We start from the raw sequence: 19,825 nt of genomic DNA, 5'->3' as shown, positions 1-19,825 counted from the left end.
GCCCATATTCTAGTCACTCCTTCAATGCAAGTCTAGTGTAAACAGCAAGTCATAAAAATTAACAAAAATAAATTTGGAAAAAAACAGGTTGACACATATGATGTTTTCCTCACAGAGAAAATTGTTTCGGAGGGGGAAAAAAAGCATGTTGGAGATGGATTTCCATCTGAAGACAGATGATTGCGTGTTTGGTGCATTGATGTGTGGGGTGTGAGTGAGCTGAACTGGCCTTCATGCACTACTTCGTGACTGCAGGACATTTCTCCCAGAAAGGTGCAAAACTTACTGAAGCAATCAAGGAAGAAGCAAAGCGCATGTTTGACAGGCCCTTTGCCCCACTGCCCAAATAAAGACTGCAGACATAAATGCAGATGGTTTAAATTTGCAGTGAAAAATGTGTTGGACGGCTCTAAGATGGTGAAAGGGCTTTTTCAACAGGACGTAGGGTAATTAAAACCCATGAGGCCGAGCGGCCCTGAGCTACCAGAGGAAAACCTCTCCTGTTTCGGCCTGTGTTCCAATCTGATCTCCATGCTTGTTTAATACTGAAGCAATATTATACTGCTGCCAGCTAAACCTGACATACAGACATCACATGTGCTGGAAATCAGATGGAGCGACAGCTTTTTTCACACGTATTTGACAGTTTGATAGAGGGTGACCATTTGGTTTTCATGAAATATTATCTTAAGCTTCTCATATTGTATCCAGTTGTTGGAACTCAGCAGATGTTCGGTTGTAACCAGGCCAAGTTATTTATGTCATATAAATATGCTACCAACTACAGCGTCATTCAAGTTATATATTTAACATTAATTAATATTAATCTTTATCCTGCTGGGGAAAAGAAAAGAAAAAATCCAACAGCAACAACTAAAACCTTAAATCAGCTTTTAATGTGGTTTACTTGTAACCTGGCAAGCCTGGTGCTCAACTGGTTTAGCTAGTTATATGATCTCCCAGCCTGACAAGTGGCCAAAACACCTCTAAAACCACTAGGACAGTCTTGACAGACCAACAGATTTTAAGCAGTTTTTATCTGTTTTTTCAGCAGGGTAAAGAAATGTTCCAGGTTCAATACAAAACATGTAACATCCATGCCACTGAAGATAAATTGCGACTAACTCAGATAAAACAAACAAAAATCATGATTTCTTACAATCAGTCTATGGGGCAAAACAAGCACCAGAAAATTGGTTTTGAACGTAGAGTAGTATTAAGCTGTATTTCCTGTCATGACCACCACATCAAGTCATTAAACGCGGTATCTCACAAATCATGAAAGGATACAAAGACAGGAGCTTAATTTAAAGGTGCAATAGGTGATTCTCTGCAGAAACATTTTTTGGTATACTGGCTGAAAGTCTCCTCACATCCTGAGAGCAATCACTATGTTAAATGGTCTAAATGTATTTTTATAAATATATATCATCTGTGGAAGGCATAGGACCATAAAATGTTCATCTAATCATTCTATTCGGTACGAATGAAATAATACGATATCCTATGTCAAGGTATGTTTCTCCCTGCCTTCCATTTGGTAGGGCTCATCCCTATGCCCTAATCCCTTTGAAAGGGTTTACCCTCCGGAGTGAGAGCTTCAAAGGGGTGAAGGGTGTAGGGGTCAAAAAAAATCTTTTTTGGAACACATTTCTGCGTCATCTTAACGAGACAATCAAGGAAGCACCTCTGTCGCACATTTTGTACGCTGGCTGACCCCCCAAAAACAAAGATTGTGCAAGCTGCACCTTTTGTCTAATGTTAATTTACTTATTTATTTATTTTTGGTTTATTGCACCATATTGTATATTGTTTCTGTGAATTTTAAACATTTGAATGGACTGATAAAGGGAGCTGTAAAGTATTTTTGTTGAAGTACAATGTCGTTTTGACCATAATAATATACCAAATCTAACTCGTATAAATATAATACTATACATACAATATAATACTATAAAAATACATACATACATTTAAAGGTAAAATCAAACTCCGAGCCTCCTGTACCCATTCTGTGATGCCAAACAACTTCCCTGTGCAAAGGATCATGGGGGCCTTCATCCTTCATGAAATCCTTCATTCCGAAGGGTCCTTTGAAGTTGCCAGTTTTGAGCACTTCGGTTTGGAACGACCCTTCAATATGGTGGCCATGATTGTTTTCACTCCTAAGTGCCCTTTGGAGGGCGATATATCCCGCCTGGAACACATTGTTTCTTTTAACGTACCCTCGCACACCCTTTTCGCACAGACATCATACGTCATCAGCGCGACCACGTTTCATGCTATGCAGAGTTTATACCAAGCGTGCCACACGAGTCCTGAAAAGTGAAGCCAAAATGTCTTGATCGCAAATATTTTTCTTCCAAAGATGGTTTCTGTCATTTTAGGCAGTTTTTATCACGCTGATGTTAGTTAAAGTGTTCATTCTTTAAATAAGTTTGTTTTAAGTTAGTTATTTGATGCTATAAAAACACGGGTTTTGACATCATGATTGACAGCTGAGATTACTGCTTCTCTGAGCAAAGTCATCACTTTAATTTCTACATTTCCAGAACTGTTTATTTTACACCGATATAATGTGTTTTTCTGCAGTGTTAACTGATTCTGCGGGAGTGTGGGCGGGACCTTGATATCGCGGCTTCACTTCGTGCACTTGGGCTGTTTCTCAATATGCGTTCTTCAGCAATCTTGCGTCATTGTGTTCTTGCTCTACGTCATCATCAACCGTCGAAGTACAGTTCCAATTCTCAAGAATGCAAGAACAGAGGACGCATGAAAATACCCGGATGTGTTCTTGATATCGAGGATGCATCGAATGCAAACTTGAGAGAATCGAACAGTTAAAAATCCCAGAAGACACTGCGGGCGGTCGACATACGGAAGCCTGTAAGCTTTAAAGTTCTCCTTCTCACTTATGAGATTCCCGCTTCAAGCTCGCAAATACGTGACGGCTCGAGAAAGTAAACCGTTTGTTTTGCTTAATTTTAATAAAGTGATAACCTGAAGAAAGCCTGCAGTATTTTTATTGGAATATAAAAAAATAATCTTAAAAGCATGTAACACAAAGTCTACTCATTTTCATAAATACACGCGGTGAAATAAAAATATATAAAATGATATGAAAACAATGTCTATATGTCTATAATAATGTGAAATTTTTTTTTTAATAGGTTATGACAATTGTTTGTGATGTTATGTTGTATTTATTGTGCATTAGCCACTTATAAGATGCTGGGACGGTCAGTTGAGCAACAAGTTCGCAGCACATCTCAATTCTCAAATGATGCGTTCTGTGTCCTCGCGTCCTTCCGAGTTCGTTCTTTCAAGGTCACCTGGCAAGACCGGACTCCACGAGAACGCAAGTCCGTTCTCTGCGTTCTTGGAATTGAGAAACAGCCTTGGGCTCCAACTTCACTATGCGCAGACTCGAGACTCAAGATGTCAGCGCTATATTGACACACTGGCGGCTTCAGTTACTACAATTTAAGAGAGTGAAGGTATGTCGTCTATCTGTTATTTTTTTATAGGCTGTTTCTCAATATGCGTTCTTCAGCGATCTTGCGTCCTTGTGTTCTTGCTCTACGTCATCATCAACCGTCGAAGTACAGTTCCTATAGACCAATTTGGTGTTTGCAAATAGCGATGACGTTTTTTATGTGCGGAGCCTACCTGGTTGCAGAAAATGACAGTTGAGCAGTAGCAGTCTATGGAAGCCATGAAATAAAGAATAAAAAAAAGTTAATTTCAAGTTTATATCTCACAAGTCTGACTTTTATTTCTCGCAAACCTGAGTTTATATCTCACACTTACAAAGAAAAACAGAATTGTGAGATATACTCGTTATCCTGTCTTTTCTGAATTGCAATTTATCCCACAATTCTGACTTTTTTCCCCTCAGAATTGTGAAATAAACTCACAATTGCGAGTTATAATGGTCGAACTGGCAGTCATAAACACACAAATGCAAGAAAAAAAGTCAGAATTGTGAAATAAAAATTTTATAGACTATGTTTAAAAGTTATCTATGTAAATTGTTACAGGTTTAAATATTATTTCATGCTGTAACTGCTATGTATGTATGTCCTCTGAACTGCATATGTGAATATTATGTAGACTTACTGTTTACATCAAATTCCTGCTTTAGTAGACTAATCCTTGCAGGTGTCATCAGTCCAGTCTGTGAAACGTCTCTGTTTAGCTTCAAAGGACGTTTTCAATGATGGTTTTCTTTAAAAATGAAGACTATATATTTTTGCATTCCAATTCCAACATCCAGAGGCACAACAAAACGTTTTTCTCTTATTCTGTGGATTTTGCACATTTTCCTCCAATTGCTACCGCTATTTTTCTGCAACCACTATGCGCGCGCAGCTGCAAGTGACGTAATTGTGACGTCTGCTCCAAAGAGGTCTATAGAGGGTATGCACGTGATGTCACCGTCGACCGTTACGACTGCGGTCACGCCCACTGAGTGGCAAAAGACTGAGCAGCAATATTTGTTTTCAGCGTGAATGTTGCAAAAAACGCACAAAACACTTCCAAAACGGGAAAGAGCTTTTTGATTGACTGTACAAATAGCTTTGACACAAAACCTGAGGTATATTTAAAAACTGCAGAAAGCAACAGAAAAATAAGCAAATGGATCACTGAAATTCACAGAAACAACTCGACTCCAGCAGAGAAACATTTGCAGTTATCATTTTGTGTCAAATTGTTGGATTTTGAGGTAAAATACCGTATATATTGTATTGTTATTATTATGTTGACAACTCATCAATTAAATATTTGCCATCTTATATTCTGCATAATTGGGTGTTTTTAAATAAACAACACTGACAAAAACTATACTATCCCTGACAACAACATAGTGATGGCACAGATCCGGCCCACATCTGGTCCGTGTATAAACCACATGTTCCAGATGAGGGCCGGATTTGGGCCAGACTATGTTGCTGTCTGGGATAAAACTATATATGTTTTAAGGCTGGACAATATGACGATATAACATTGATATAAGTGATTACGCGGATTTAGACCTACCGATATTGGAGTTATATAAAGCATTCACAGGCAGATTTGCTTTATGTATTTCCCCGCCGTCGAAATCAGACATACGCGGCAGGTTCTTTTGCCACTCAATCCAGCTGAGGCAGCGCGTTTTCGGCGGGAAAGTGACGTCGTTGCATACCCTCTATCCACAAGTTTCCTACGCCCCATGAGGCCTTGCGTCAAACGTGGGAGCGTCTTCCGGTTCTAAGTAAACAAGCTAGACGTGACACTCATTCATTCAACAGTTGACAGTAATTCAAGATTTAACGATCCAAACTTGCGAACGTTTGTTTTTTACTTAAAGATTTAAGATTCCGGCATCAATATTTGAACAATGTTTTACAATAAAAAATGTTACAGTAATAGTAATTTATTAATTTATGTCAGGATCCTGATAGCAAGCACTTTTGGGCCGATTCCGGCAGAAAAGCGGCACTGTCGGCTCACTGTCGACGTCGATGAAAAGATTATGGGCCATAACTCTGCCGACTGTACACAACGCATCTGGCTGACAGACAGCGTTTTCTTTATGGGCCGGTCTCGGCTGAAATAGTTGTACTCGCGGAAGGTCCATATAACTCGGTATAGATCTATCGGCCCGAGTTCGTTTCGTAATAGGCGGGCCCCCAAATATCAAGCACTTTTGGGCCGATTCAGGTTTAAGCGCGCCAACATCGACTCAATTTCAGAGTCTGTGAAAAGATAATGGTCCAGAGCCGTGTCGACTGTACGGCTGACAGACGGCTTTTTCTGAACGGGCCAATCACGACTGAAAGCTCGTTATCTGTTTTCGGCCCGAGCTCGTTTGCCACGGGCGGGCCACTGCTGGAGTTAAATAATTCAGCCGCCTGAAAATGAGTTTTGGCGGTTAAATCCTGAGGAGAATCCTGCAGTCAACATTTCATGATCGAGAGAAAGGATCAGCTGCAAAACGGTAAGCAATTTAATTTATTTAATGTTAAGTTTAGTGTTTTTAAATGGATTAATTAATGGTTTGCAATGATAACATAACGTCAGTATCCATTCGGTCCCAGAGAGTGATAGTTTTGAATAACGTATGTTTAGAACAACTGCTGAGCTCTGGAGCAATGTTGGCTAATGCAATATCGAGTTAACGTTATATATTTTGTCTACTAAAGAGTGATTATTGAATTGAGTCGGAGTATGCGGTGGCGCCATATAATAGGCCTAACGTAAAGCACAACGTTTCGGGTGGAAGAACTTGCTTTTTCCCCACAAAAACTTTCTATTAATAATTGTTAACATAAGAGCAATAATAATTCTGTTATAAAATTGCAGCTTCGCCCTCAGAGATCCTTTATATATATATATATATATATATATATATATATATTATAGGCGGCATTATGCTATTTTGTGTAGGCTAAATACTTGAACATGTGCTGCTTTAAACAGTCTGTGTCAATAAACATAAATGCCATGTCAGATGTCACTTATGTTCAACCTTTGCAGTGTAATGATGGCTTTCCTTGATGTTGAAAAAAAAAAATGCCTCTCAATAATGCCTTTTACTGGAAAAGTTTATTTCTGACCCTGATAACATATATATCTCCCATACAATATGTTTAAAATCATAGTACTTAATATATTTTAATGCAAAGGGAATTTCTATGATTTTGTGTCATGTTAACGTTTAACCTGAACACACTGTCTTTTTTTTTTTTTTTTTTACAGATATTTTAAACTCATGCATAAACTCTGGATGCAATTTATCAAATATATAGGTGCTAAAGAAAAGTAATGCTTAAGACTTAATAATGACCTTACAATATGTATTCCTTTATTTCAAAGCTGCAGTTCAGAGAAACCCTGCTGAAATGGAGGATGAGGGGACCATGAAGAGGTGGCTGCAACTGGCAGCAAATTGAAACGGCGGATGCATGGCAAGTCTTCTTAGTGTTGTTCAGGGGCCTCATGTATAAAACTTTCCATAGATTTCATACTAAAAGTGTGCGTACGCATAAAAGCCAGATTTTCACGAATTTTCAAATGTATAAAACCATGCTTACGCCAGAACTTGCGCAAAATTATCTTTATAAAACCCAGTCAGCTGAAGATTGTGTGTACATGAATCTTTTCCTCCGTCTCCTCCATGAAATCACCATATATGGAGCTTACAACGCCTAGTTTTATTATGCATTACGTCACCTGCATATCATTTCCATGCATATTCCCATCCACGTGACACTGCGTTTAACTGTACAAGACATAAGGAAAATATGACGATAAATGCCGTCAAATTACATTGCTAAAAATCATTCACTCTCCTCTCGTTTTAGAAAAAAATAAATCGTATAAAATACTGTTCAGAATGGTTTCAGTGAAGAGTTATTTTAAACCGTTGTCTAGTAGCCAAATAGTATTTTTTTTTTTTTCAAATGTATGCATTTTTGCCTATAAAGTAAACATAGCCTATATTTTAGGATGTTTATATATTTTTAATTGAAACAGATATTCAGGCTTATTTTTGCATTGTAAATTATTGTACGACTCAGCGCATCACTGACAAACATTTTAAAAATAAAACGTGCGTATCTTTAGCCTGACTACGTCAGACTTCCTACTTCCGCTCAATTTCATTTCGCTTCTGTACTCAGTCTGATACAGCGTCAGAGCTTTGTGTTTGCCACCGGTCTGGAAACAGCCGGGCCAATCAACGAACAGAGGGCGGGCTGAGAGCCGTGACGTAGATGCTAAGCGCCGAGTTTTACATTGTAGGTTAGAGAAATCGAAAACCGAAACGACCGCGGAAATGGGAAACGAGACACGGGATGCAAACTTCGGGATGCATTAACTTCGCATAATCTGCAAAAGTCGTTTACAGCCATGTTCACTCCGGTATTTCGCTCACATCATCATGTGTTTACAACAGGTTTACAGTGGAAGTTCAATCATAGATTTGAGTTCGATGCATGATGTCTGTGCTTCGATGCGGCTGTACAGGCGGATAACATACGTCATAACTAAACGTATCTGATTGGCTTACGGGTAACCAATGATTTTAAACTTCAGACAAGCGTCCCCTAGCGAGAGAGAAAACACTTCTCTATTATGCCATTCCAGACTCTGTCTACGAAGCAAAGTGAAGTAGCAGAGTCTGGTATTACCAGGCTAGCGTATCTTACCATTTCCTTCTAAATCTAGCCTTCAAATACAATGGCGTTTTTCATAATATTGGTAAGACCATGAAATGTGCAGGACACCAGTAGCACACCTGCGTTCAGCAGAGGTTGTACAGTTCTGTGTACAGAAGCTACTCGTCAGATGATCACCGCGCGACTCCTTCAGTGTCATTATGCCATTATGTTGCTAAGCTATCTGCTTAGACGAAGTGCGCATCATTGATCATTATTCGTGCAAAAATATTTTCGAGTTCTGCTATTTAGAGCTTGACTTTTAATTTAAAGCGTAATTATCATGCACCAAGCAATCGTCGTTGTAGTTAAAACATTAAAACACAGCATGCCATAGGAAAAGTGTTCTAAAGCAGCACATCCACTACAAATATTTGTACTTTTTTGTGAGTATGTGATGTTTATACATCAGGCCCCAGGTGACAGGCACAATTTGTCTGTTTAAATCTATATTAAACACCCATCTCTTGTTGAATGTTAGAATTGTCATGTTGCATAAATAAGGTAAACTATAACCAGAAACACTACCTACAACATCCGATATACTTGTTTCATCATACGAAGAATGACATTTATGCTAAAATTAGTCTGTCTGTCTCATTCCATTTCCAGAACAGATGGTTGAGATGACCACAACAGCCCTGAATGTTAGCAGAGAACATGACAACTAAACGAGCTCTGGAGACGGATCTGCTGTGAAGACCTCATCAACACAACAGTCTACAGCACAGATCTTCAGCAAAGACAACGAGAACCAGATGAGACCTTTGCAAGGCCACTTCAACTTCTCTTCCCTCTACATATGCCATTGTGCTGTGTTCGATCCTCAAGCTGAATGATATCAGTCCACAATCTAACTTCTGATGCAGCTGAGCCTGGTTTCTCCCAGGGATTTTTCTTCATTCTGTCATCTGATGGAGTTTGGGTTCTTGTCACTATCGCCTCTGGCTTGCTTAGTTGGACACCTACTTTTCAATAATACTGATCTGACTGCATTGACACTATTGGATGAGAACTCAACAGAGCTGGATTATGACATTACTGTTTTCTGCAGAACTGATTTATAGCTGAATTGAACTCATTGAACTGAACTGAAACAACACTGAATTGACTTCAGCTGAACAATCACACTGTCTTTTGCTCCATTACAGAATTTAATTCTGTTTGCATAATTGAATTATTATTTTCCAGTTTATCACTGTAAAGCTTCTTTGAAACAAACTAAGTTATAAAGCACTTTGTGAAGGTGACTTAACTTGAAATTTGGAAATTATTGTTAAAAGAATTTTTATGTGTAAGAAAGGATGTTGTTTCTCCATTTAATATACAGTAAATAATTAACTTAGTATTTAGTGGTTTAAAATGTATGTTGTTAATAAATGTTTATAGTGTATTCATTGTTAATACTTATAGTGTATTTGTTAATTTTATAATAAAATGTCTTCATCTTTTTAAATGGTTGATTGTGTTTCACTTGAATTACATTTAGCAGTTTCTGGACCACATCTGGCCCGGGGACCAAGCCGAATCTCAGCCAGATGTGTTTTACAGTGCCTGGGCCAGACCTGGGCCATATAAAACAATTTCCAGTGTGCTGGCCAGATCTGGGCCACATCCATAAATAAGAGTCTTTTTACAGGGTGTGGGCCGCATCTGGGCCAGAGGAAGTTGTTTTTGTCCGTTTTCAGTGTGAGGACCAGTTTTGGGCCGGGGACCCAGCCAGAACTGGGCCGGAATTGAAGCAAGGATGTGGCCCAGTAGTGGGCCAGACAAATTTTGCTATCTGGGGAGTGCACATCAATCATGCTGAATCTAACTGATATTTATATTGACATAAAAAGAAAACACAGACCTATTCAGTTGCGCCTGCTTCCTTTTATTTGCGATCACAAGAACGCAAAAAACAACTCCACTAAGGCTTTTAAATCCAAAGGCTTACACATTTAGAAATATATTGATAACATACCCTATGTTTACGTCACTTTTCTGAGCATTTCTATGTGTTTTCCTCTATGCGATGATTGCTATCCGAGGATGTTTGCGCGATCTCTTCGTCTATCTATCCTGATCCTTTCAGCCAGAGCAACAGAGGGAGCTCATGAGAAGACAACAGGAGTTATGAGTTATACGAGTTAACCGGAGTGTGTGTTTACAGTCTATGGTGTGAATCTGTGAAAGATATGCATTTGTCAGGAATCAACAGGCACAGGGAAGAGACAGATAAAACATTAAACCAATTAAATTATAATCACATAAGAATTGTCTTCGTTCCTCCCCAGACAGCAGGTGATTCCGTGCCGGATCCGTTTTCAAACCGGCAAATCCGCGTTACAGTCACCTCCGTTTCACTGCTCTAAAACGGATCCAGCCCGGTCCCGGTTTCCGTGGGCGGGAACAACAGTCGCAACGCAGATTCGGCCCGTATCCGCGGAAACGAGCGCGCGAATTTTTTTCTGGAGTTTAGAAGAGGAGGCAGCCACAGACGGTGCTCGGTCGGTATCCTACTTCAAAAACATCACCAAAGTAAGTCAAACTGTTCTATTAATGAATTAATTTCTTATTAATTATATTGTGTACTCGCTGGCTTAAAGTTTAAACTTAAGGTTTGGAGTTTTTATTGCTTATTAGATCGGTATTGAATCGTAATGTTATAGTTAACTCTTATGTTAGCAGAGGGCATGCTAACACGCAGACGATCCAGATGATTATAATTATATAACTGACGAATTTTAACTGCTTTAATTTTCACTGTTAAAGTTTTAACTGCGTGGTAATGCTAGTGATAAGCTAGTGTTAACTTAAGCTAGCTAAGGCCTACCGCAGACCCGTACTTTACAACAAGGGTTCATTTCTTAGTTTATAACATGAACTGACCATTAACATTACATAGTTATTTGTTAATCTTTGTTAACGTTAGCTAATAAAATACAGTTGTCCATTGTTCATGTTACTTCACAGTGCATTAACTAATGTTAACAAATACAACATTAGAATTTAATGTATTTGTAAATGTTGAAATTAACATTAACAATGATTATAATTATAAAATACATCATTTATTATAATAAATGATGTAGAAGTGGTTCATTCTTAGTTCATGTCAACTAATGCTAATGATATAGTCTCTTCTCCTCACCAAGGCTGCATTTATTTAATCAAACATACAGTAAAAACAGTAATATTGTGAAATATTATTAACCTGCATTCTATAGTAAAATATAATTTATTCCTGTGATCAAAGCTGAATTTTCAGCATCATTATTCCAGTCTTCAGTGTCACATGATCCTTCAGAAATCATTCTAATATGCTGATTTGATGCTCAAGAAACATTTATGATTATTATCAGTATTCAAAACAGTTGTGTTGCTTTATATTTTTGTGGAAACAATTATATCAAACATATATATTCAAACATTTGAGAAATTAATACTTCATCAAGGATACTTTAAATCGATCAAAAGTGACAGTCAACCCTAAATGACGACATTTATAACAAAAAAAAATTCTATTTAGTACATTTTGTAATAAACTTAATTCAATAAATGCAAATAAATTAATTAACATTTTCTAATCATCAAAGAATTCTGAAAAAAGTATCACCATTTCCACAAAAATATTAAGCAGCACAACCATTTTCAACATTGATAATAATTAGAAATTTTGCATGAGCACCAAATCAGCATATTAAATGATTCTGCTAAATTTAAATTATTATTTAAATTCTTTACCTGTTTATCCTTTAACTGATCTACATTACAGATGAGATTTCAATTAAGATTCAGGAGCTTATTAGTCTGGAGGTTGGAGATGTTTACTGCACATATATATTTTTTTTTCTCAACAGGAGCTGTAAGGAATAACCAGTCCTCTACCAGTGCAGCAGATTCTTGCCTTTGACTGTGGCGGTGGCCAGAAGGAACGTGCCAAAGCCAAAGAGGCCTTAACTGAGGTAAATTTCAGATAGAACCAGCATAGTGGCGGGTTGTGTTTCATCACCATACCATTACAATAAGCAATAGTAGCTGACTTCATAAAGAAAAAAGGGGCAGTTGAGTTTGTATTGTCACATGTTAGTGTATGCCAAGCCCGGTTGCAGCACATTTATTTATATAATACTGAACAGTATTACCTCTACATTTAGAGATTATTTTCTGTGGACTGGGCTTGTCTTATTTTTTTTAGAAAACATTATACGAAAAGCATTATATTAATATTTTGAAGACACTTCATATTTAGTTCAAATTGTACATGAGAAAAGCATAAGGAGAAATTTACAGATTTTTTACTTGGATACAACAGTGAAAATGTATAGGAGAACAGACTTTTATCACAAATGATACATACATGAGTGAATTTTTTTTATTCTGGTAATTTTAAAGGATTAGTTCACTTTCAAATCAAATTTTCCTGATAATTTACTCACCCCCATGTCATCCAAGATGTTCATGTCTTTCTTTCTTCAGTCGAAAGAAATTATTCGTTCCGTAAGTAGAATAGGGAAGGTGTAGGACATACAGCGTAAGCTTTTTAAAGAATAAGGAAAGCGGAAGCACGTACAAGATGATCATTTGTGTTTATAAAGCATATACAGTTGTATTTTTGTATTTTTTTTAGAAAATGACCGATTGTTACGCTAGATAAGACCTTTATTCCTCATCTGGTATCGTTTAAAGCTCTTTGAAGCTGCACTGAAACTGTAATTTTGACCTTCAACCGTTTGGAGGCCATTGAAGTCCACTATAAGGAGAAAAATCCTGGAATGATTTCCTCAAAAACCTTTTCGACTGAAGAAAGAAAGACATGAACATCTTGGATGACATGGGGGTGACAGACCTGCCAACATGTACGCATTTTGCGTACCAGGTACGCATTTTGACCTCAAAGTACGCTGGTACGATTTGTCATTCTATACTATGCAAAAACCCGGTGACTCCTCTGTGCACGCCTAGTACTCAAATCCAGCAAAAGAGTTCGACCAATCTGAGCGCTGGGTTAATTTCCCTAAATAGCAAGAGGGGATGATTGACAAATGCGTACAGCCTATCAATAAAAAGAGACTGCAAATCGACAGCAATACAAAATCCCGCTCGATCCCTCCTTCCACTCCCGCCGTCTGTGACTGAATTCTCAAGCGAGGACAATACAGCAGTCATGGTACTTCTGACACCTTAAGGTAAACGAGTATAAAATGTACAAGTAATGTTGAACAACAAATCTAAATAAAATTGAAATCGCTGATTATGAAAATGTTGTGATGTGTGACTGACTGACAAGCGCGAGTCTGGAGAAACAGGTGTTTATTTATTTATTCTCAGTGTTGAGAAACATATATAGCCTACATGTGTTGCGTTATTGTGTTAATACTAACTAAAGTAACTAATTATGTTACATAGCCTACTTATTTTGTATGAAAACTAGCACATTAGTTACTTATGCATTTAACATGACCGTTGTCTCAATGCTGCGCGAGCCCTCTCTCATAAACACAAACGCGTGCGCGCACAGAGAGGTAGAATGAAAATTGCCGTGTTTGGTTTAAAATTTGTTCTTGCTTGTGTTATTTTTTTTTGTCAGAAAAGATTTTTAACTATCCACCCGTGTTTTTAAGATTCGGTAAATGACGGACGCTTTAGTTATCACAACCCCTCGTTATATGACTAACTTCTTGATATTCTTGAATACTCGATGCGTTTGCTCTTATTGGTCCTTTCTATTCATTGTCAACTGTTTTCTATAAATATGTTTGTATTGGCTAACCTTTTATTCAGCGAATGTTTGTCTTGTTTATAATTCAAAGACAGCACGCTACAAATAGAAACCCTTTTTTCTGTGGGATTTAGTATCATATTTGGATATTGGAATAATAAATTAAGTATTTTAAATGAATCACATGTAAACTCAATGTTTACTATTTTCTAAGGGTTTCTTAATTGTAGACTAGTTTTCATTACAAAACCTGTATGAACGACTCAACTGTCAGGTTAGTTGTATGTAAATATAGCCTTCTTGAAATTGCAAACAAAAAAATTTGTCCATATTAAATATATGAATGTGATTTACTTGTGGTTTGTATAAGCACACATTATGCAATGCAAGATTAATCATGAATTAAAAAAATGCTTTTGAGCAGGTGTAGTAAAATTTTTAATTGTGTCAAATTAAGAAAACTTTAACAGTCAAAATTAGATTAAAGAAGATGGGTTTGTGTGCTTTGTGTATTGTATTATCAAAAATGTAAAAAATTACCCCCAACCCTGTCCAGTCACACTGGTACTCGAAATTTTTTTCCAAGGTTGGCAGGTCTGGGGTGAGTAAATTATCAGGAAAATTTTATTTGAAAGTGGACTAATCCTTTAATTTGCAGCAGTTGTTTAAAGTTGGTGTTCATTTGTGTAACGTAAATAAGTGTCAACAAAATTTCAGCCAAAGCAGAGTGATCAGACTAATAGCACTAGATTGCTTTGGTGTGCTTTAACATAGATTGAGAAGGGGAAATTGAAAGACAAAGTACACAGCCTGTCTGATGTGTCAAAGGCTATGTTCACACTGTCAGTCTAAATACAATTATTGGTGTATCCGATTGTAATCTGATCATGGCATGAGAAAGTGACAAACCATGCAAAATCTGATCAGATTGGTCAAACTGAAACTGATTTCCAGAAATTACATTTGAATATGATTTCAAACCACATATGAATGTAGCTCAAAGCAGATTAGTAAAAATCACATGTAATTTCATGTAATTTGTTTTGTGGTTCACACTTTATGATCACATTTCAATCGGATTTGCGCAAAAATCGGATTTGGACTGACAGTCTGAATGAGGCTTACATCTCCACCAATTGTGGAGTCAGAATTGACTACACACAGCAATAGTAGAGGCTTATATAGACGAGCCTCACAACTGTCAGATTCTTGATGTACTGGGACAATTACATGAATATCTAACAGCTTTCTTCTTTTTTTTTTCTGCAGATGCCTCATGGGAATTAAATGGCACATATGAAGTGGTTTGTAATACAATGGTTTTCTGACCTGTCCTGATTTGGTTCTTGATATGTTTATGGTTCATTATATGAAATTATTTTTTGTATGCTTTTTTTCCCCCATTTCTTCTATTTTTTTCTTCTTTAAATATACATTAAGAAAAGTCGTGAGATTGTTTAACTGTTCATGTATCAATGTTTTAAAGGATAGTTCACCGGAAAATGAAAATTTGCTGTTAATTTACTCACCCTCAATTTTGAGATTTTTTCTTCAGTTTACACAAAAGATTTTTAACGTGGTCCTTGGTGATTCGTATAATGCAAGTCAATGGCTACCGTCACTTTGAGAGTCATAAAAACATATTACAGGCCAAACAAAGTTAATACCTGTGACTGATGCTGACGTTACATTGAGGTCTTATGAATCATCCGGAGCCACAGGTATTCTTTTTGTTTTGTCTGTATATGTTTTTTTGAGTTTCAAACTGACTGTAGCCATTGACTTTTATATTATACTTTTATATTATACAAATCACCAAGGACCACATTTTCAGCTAAAAATCTTCTTTACTGATAGTAAATTAACGGCAAATTTTAATTTTTGGGTGAATGATCCCTTTAAGCTTAGTGAATATAATGTAACTAGAGACTTAAATGATTAGTTCACTTTCAAATGAAAATTACCCCAAGCTTTACTCACCCTCAAGCTTAATACTTTAATATATCTCCGATTGTGTTCATCAGAAAGTCATATACACCTAGAATGGCTTGAGGGTGAGTAAAGCTTGGGGTAATTTTCATTGAAAGTGAACTAATCCTTTAAAGGGATATTTCACCCAAAAAATGAAAATTCTGTCATTAATTACTCATCTAATTTTGTTCCAAACTCGTAATACTTTTTCATCTTTGGAACTAAAATGAAGATCTTTTTGATGAAATCTGAAAGATTTCTGTCTCTCTGTTGACAGCTACACAACTACCTCTTCTACACTTCTATGAACTTCAACTACAAAGTTCATAAAGAGATCGCCAAACTAATCCATATAAATTGAGTGGTTTAATCCAAATTGTCTTGAATTTGGATTAAACGATCACTTTATATGATGAACAAACCTCTTGCTGATGCTCAAGCGTGCTGTGTAACACAAGAATGAACCTTATAGCTTCCCTTTACCACAACTCACGTGTGAGTTGATAAATGCTTATATGTGAATAAAATCCTAAATTCAATCCATTCATCATATAAAGGGCTTGTGTCTCTTCAGAAAATTTTGGACTAAAGCGCTCGATTTATATGGATTAGTTTTACAATCTCTTTATGAACTTTTTAAGCATCAGAGTGGTAGTTGCATAGCTGTCAACAGGAACAGAAAGCTCTTGTATTTCATCAGAAAGGGGGGGGCTTGTATACAAAATGAGCTGGCCCTGATCCGGCACGGTTCTGGACCAGATCCAGAACAGATCTGGCCCACATTTGGCCCAAATCGGCATAAAGGAATCCACATCTGGTCCGGAGCTGGCCCAGTGCTGGTCCAGATGAGGAAAAACGGATCCGTGCCGGTATTGGCCTGTTGTGCCAAAAGACACCGGCCCGAGTCCGTTTTACGGATCTGGGCCAGAACTTAAGAAATGTCTGGGCCAGATGATTTTTGCGATCAAGCAGTCTCTGATATTTTCCATAAACGTGTATTTATTATCGCAATGGTTAACATAAGTAGCCTTTAGCATCGCATATATGACAGTGGAAACGCGACTGGCTCTGGCACGCACGACACGTTAGGAGTCAATAATATCACATCATAAGGCTTTGGTGCTAGCATCAGTGACAGGTGAAGTACAGACAACGGGTTGTTCATGTATTGCAGGGTCAGGATGCTCTTGTAGTCATGCAGCAGCACTTTTGTGGAAGGTCAGTAAAGTAAAGAGCAATTAAGGGCACATTTATTGTATTGTGATATTATTAACTAATAATGTAGTAAACTGAGATGTTGTCCCTGAGCACCGTAACGACATCTCTCATAAAGATTTGCAACTTTACAAAGTAAACAATGATCCAAAAAACACTTAGCCTCTTCGCTAATTAGCACACAAAATACCATTGGTAGGCTGCTTCCGCCGCCTCACCGGAAGTTGTACCCACATTCTCTTTTACAGTAGCGCCCCGCGGAAACAGGTGGATACTCAAGAACGCGAGAACAGAGGACACATGAAAGTACCCGGAAGTTTTCTTGATATCGAGGATGCATCGAATGCAAACTTGAGAGAATCGAACCGTTAAAAATCCCAGAAGACGCTGAGGGCGGGTGACATACGGAAGCCTGTAAGCTTTAAGTTTCTCGTTCTCACTTATGAGATTCCCGCTACAAGCTCGCAAATATGTGACGGCTCGTGAAAGTAAAACGTTTGTTTTGCTTAATTTTAATAAAGTGATAACCTGAAGAAAGCCTGCAGTATGTTTATTGGAATATAAAAAATAATCTTAACATTGACAAAGCATGTAACACAAAGGCTACAAATTTTCATAAATACATGCGGTGAAATAAAAAGATATAAAATGATATGAAAACAGTGTCTATAATAATATGAAAGAAATCTTTTAATAGGTTATGACAATTGTTTGTGATGTTATGTTGTATTTATTGTGCATTAGCCACTTAATATGCTGGGACTGTCAGTTGAGCAACAAGATCGCAGCACATCTCAATTCTCAAATGATGCGTTCTGAGTTCGTTCTTTCAAGGTCGCCTAGCAAGACCGGACTCCACGAGAACGCAAGTCCGTTCTCTGCAGCCACCTTTTACAGTTCCTGCCGAATCAAAACAACTAGCTTATGCTGCATTCATGCCATACCTACCATAATTAAAGGATTAGTTCACTTTCAAATGGAAAATTTTAAATTTCCTGATAATTTACTCATCCCAATGTCATCCAAGATGTCCATGTCCTTCTTTCGTCAGTCGAAAAGAAATTAAGATTTTTGATGAAAACATTCCAGGATTATTATAGTGGACTTCAACGGACCCCAAACTATTGAAGGTCAAAATTACAGTTTCAGTGCAGCTTCAAGGGGCTTTAAACGATGCCAGATGAGGAATAAGGGTCTTATCTATAAGGATCGGTCATTTTCTAAAATAAATAAATAAATAAAAATGTATAGCCTATGCTTTATAAACTCAAATGCTCACCTTGCAAGTTCTTTCGCCAGACCGCCTTCCGTATTCTTCAAAAAAACTTACACTGTATGTCCTGCACCTTCCCTATTCAACTTATGGAACTAATACAGCGCCAGTTCCGTTTTTTCCGTAATTTGAACAGGGAAGGTGAGCATTTGTGTTTAAAAAAGCACATACATTTTTTTTTTTTTTTTTTTTTCGAAAATGATGATCGTTTCACTAGACAAGACCCTTGTTCCTCATCTGGTATTGTTTAAAGCCCTTTGAAGCTGCACTGAAACTGTACTTTGACCTTCAACCGTTTGGGGTCCGTTGCTTTATAAACTCAAATGCTCACCTTGCAAGTTCTTTCGCCAGACCGCCTTCCGTATTCTTCAAAAAAAACTTACACTGTATGTCCTGCACCTTCCCTATTCAACTTATGGAACTAATACAGCGCCAGTTCCGTTTTTTCCGTAATTTGAACAGGGAAGGTGAGCATTTGTGTTTAAAAAAGCACATACATTTTTTTTTTTTTTTTTTTTTTTCGAAAATGATGATCGTTTCACTAGACAAGACCCTTGTTCCTCATCTGGTATTGTTTAAAGCCCTTTGAAGCTGCACTGAAACTGTACTTTGACCTTCAACCGTTTGGGGTCCGTTGAAGTCCACTATAAGGAGAATAATCCTGGAATGTTTTCATCAAAAACTTAATTTCTTTTCAACTGAAAAAAGAAGGACATAGACATCTTGGATGACATGTGGGTGAGTAAATTATCAGGAAATTTTAATTTGAAAGTGAACTAATCCTTTAAGAGAGGACAACCTGTGATGTACTAAAAATGGAGCTGTTCAGTCAGACTTGGAATTATGTGTTTCCATGTCAACAGTATCAACACCAAAATTAATCTGCAGCAGTCAGGTACAAGTTGTTTACATTTGTTATTATTGTAATGTTATGTGCGTTGAGTGTTTTTTGAAGGGAGGGTGGGATGTTATGATTTGAAATCTAGCCTATTTAGCTATTGCTAGACTCTCCAAAAATAACCTATTGCACCTTTAACGCGAGTATCCGACTAGAAAAGCTGTTCCGCAGCTTCAAGGATGATTTCGGTCAACTTTACAGATCACATTATATATTTTGTATTGAAAAGAAGCTTTTTTTTCTCCTTTTAATTCCATCTTTTAATTCCATCTGGTGGTTGACCGCATATAAAAACTCAGTTCTGGGTTTTTTAGCTTGTTTGCTGTACACCCTGTAACATAGCATCTTTTAGAAATTGTTGTTTTTTGTTATAAGTCAGAAATGACGAGTCAGCTCCACGCAATACAAAGTCAATGGAGAGGGTTGGATGGTGGGCGTGATTTTCAGATTATGATGCGGTCACTGTCTCTATGATGACAAGCCTTGAGGTTTTTTCTACTTGAAATATTTGTCTTGCAGTATGACACGTGACCATACACAAAAGAAGCATCACAAGC

The 19,825-nt window shown here is 37.3% G+C and overlaps 1 long non-coding RNA gene across 1 annotated transcript; it reads left to right on the top strand.

Moving 5' to 3' along the window:
• Positions 1–10,328: 10,328 nt before the first annotated feature.
• LOC125262031 lies at positions 10,329–15,886 on the top strand. The gene is made up of 3 exons (XR_007183495.1): positions 10,329–10,727; positions 12,050–12,154; positions 15,181–15,886. It is a non-coding gene; the product is annotated as an uncharacterized LOC125262031 (long non-coding RNA).
• Positions 15,887–19,825: the final 3,939 nt, after the last annotated feature.

The sequence above is a fragment of the Megalobrama amblycephala genome, unplaced genomic scaffold, assembly GCF_018812025.1.
Source record: "Megalobrama amblycephala isolate DHTTF-2021 unplaced genomic scaffold, ASM1881202v1 scaffold560, whole genome shotgun sequence".
NCBI classification, from domain to species: Eukaryota; Metazoa; Chordata; class Actinopteri; order Cypriniformes; family Xenocyprididae; genus Megalobrama; species Megalobrama amblycephala.
Note: the sequence above shows the minus strand (reverse complement) of the source record. Positions and strands in the feature narration are given on the sequence as shown.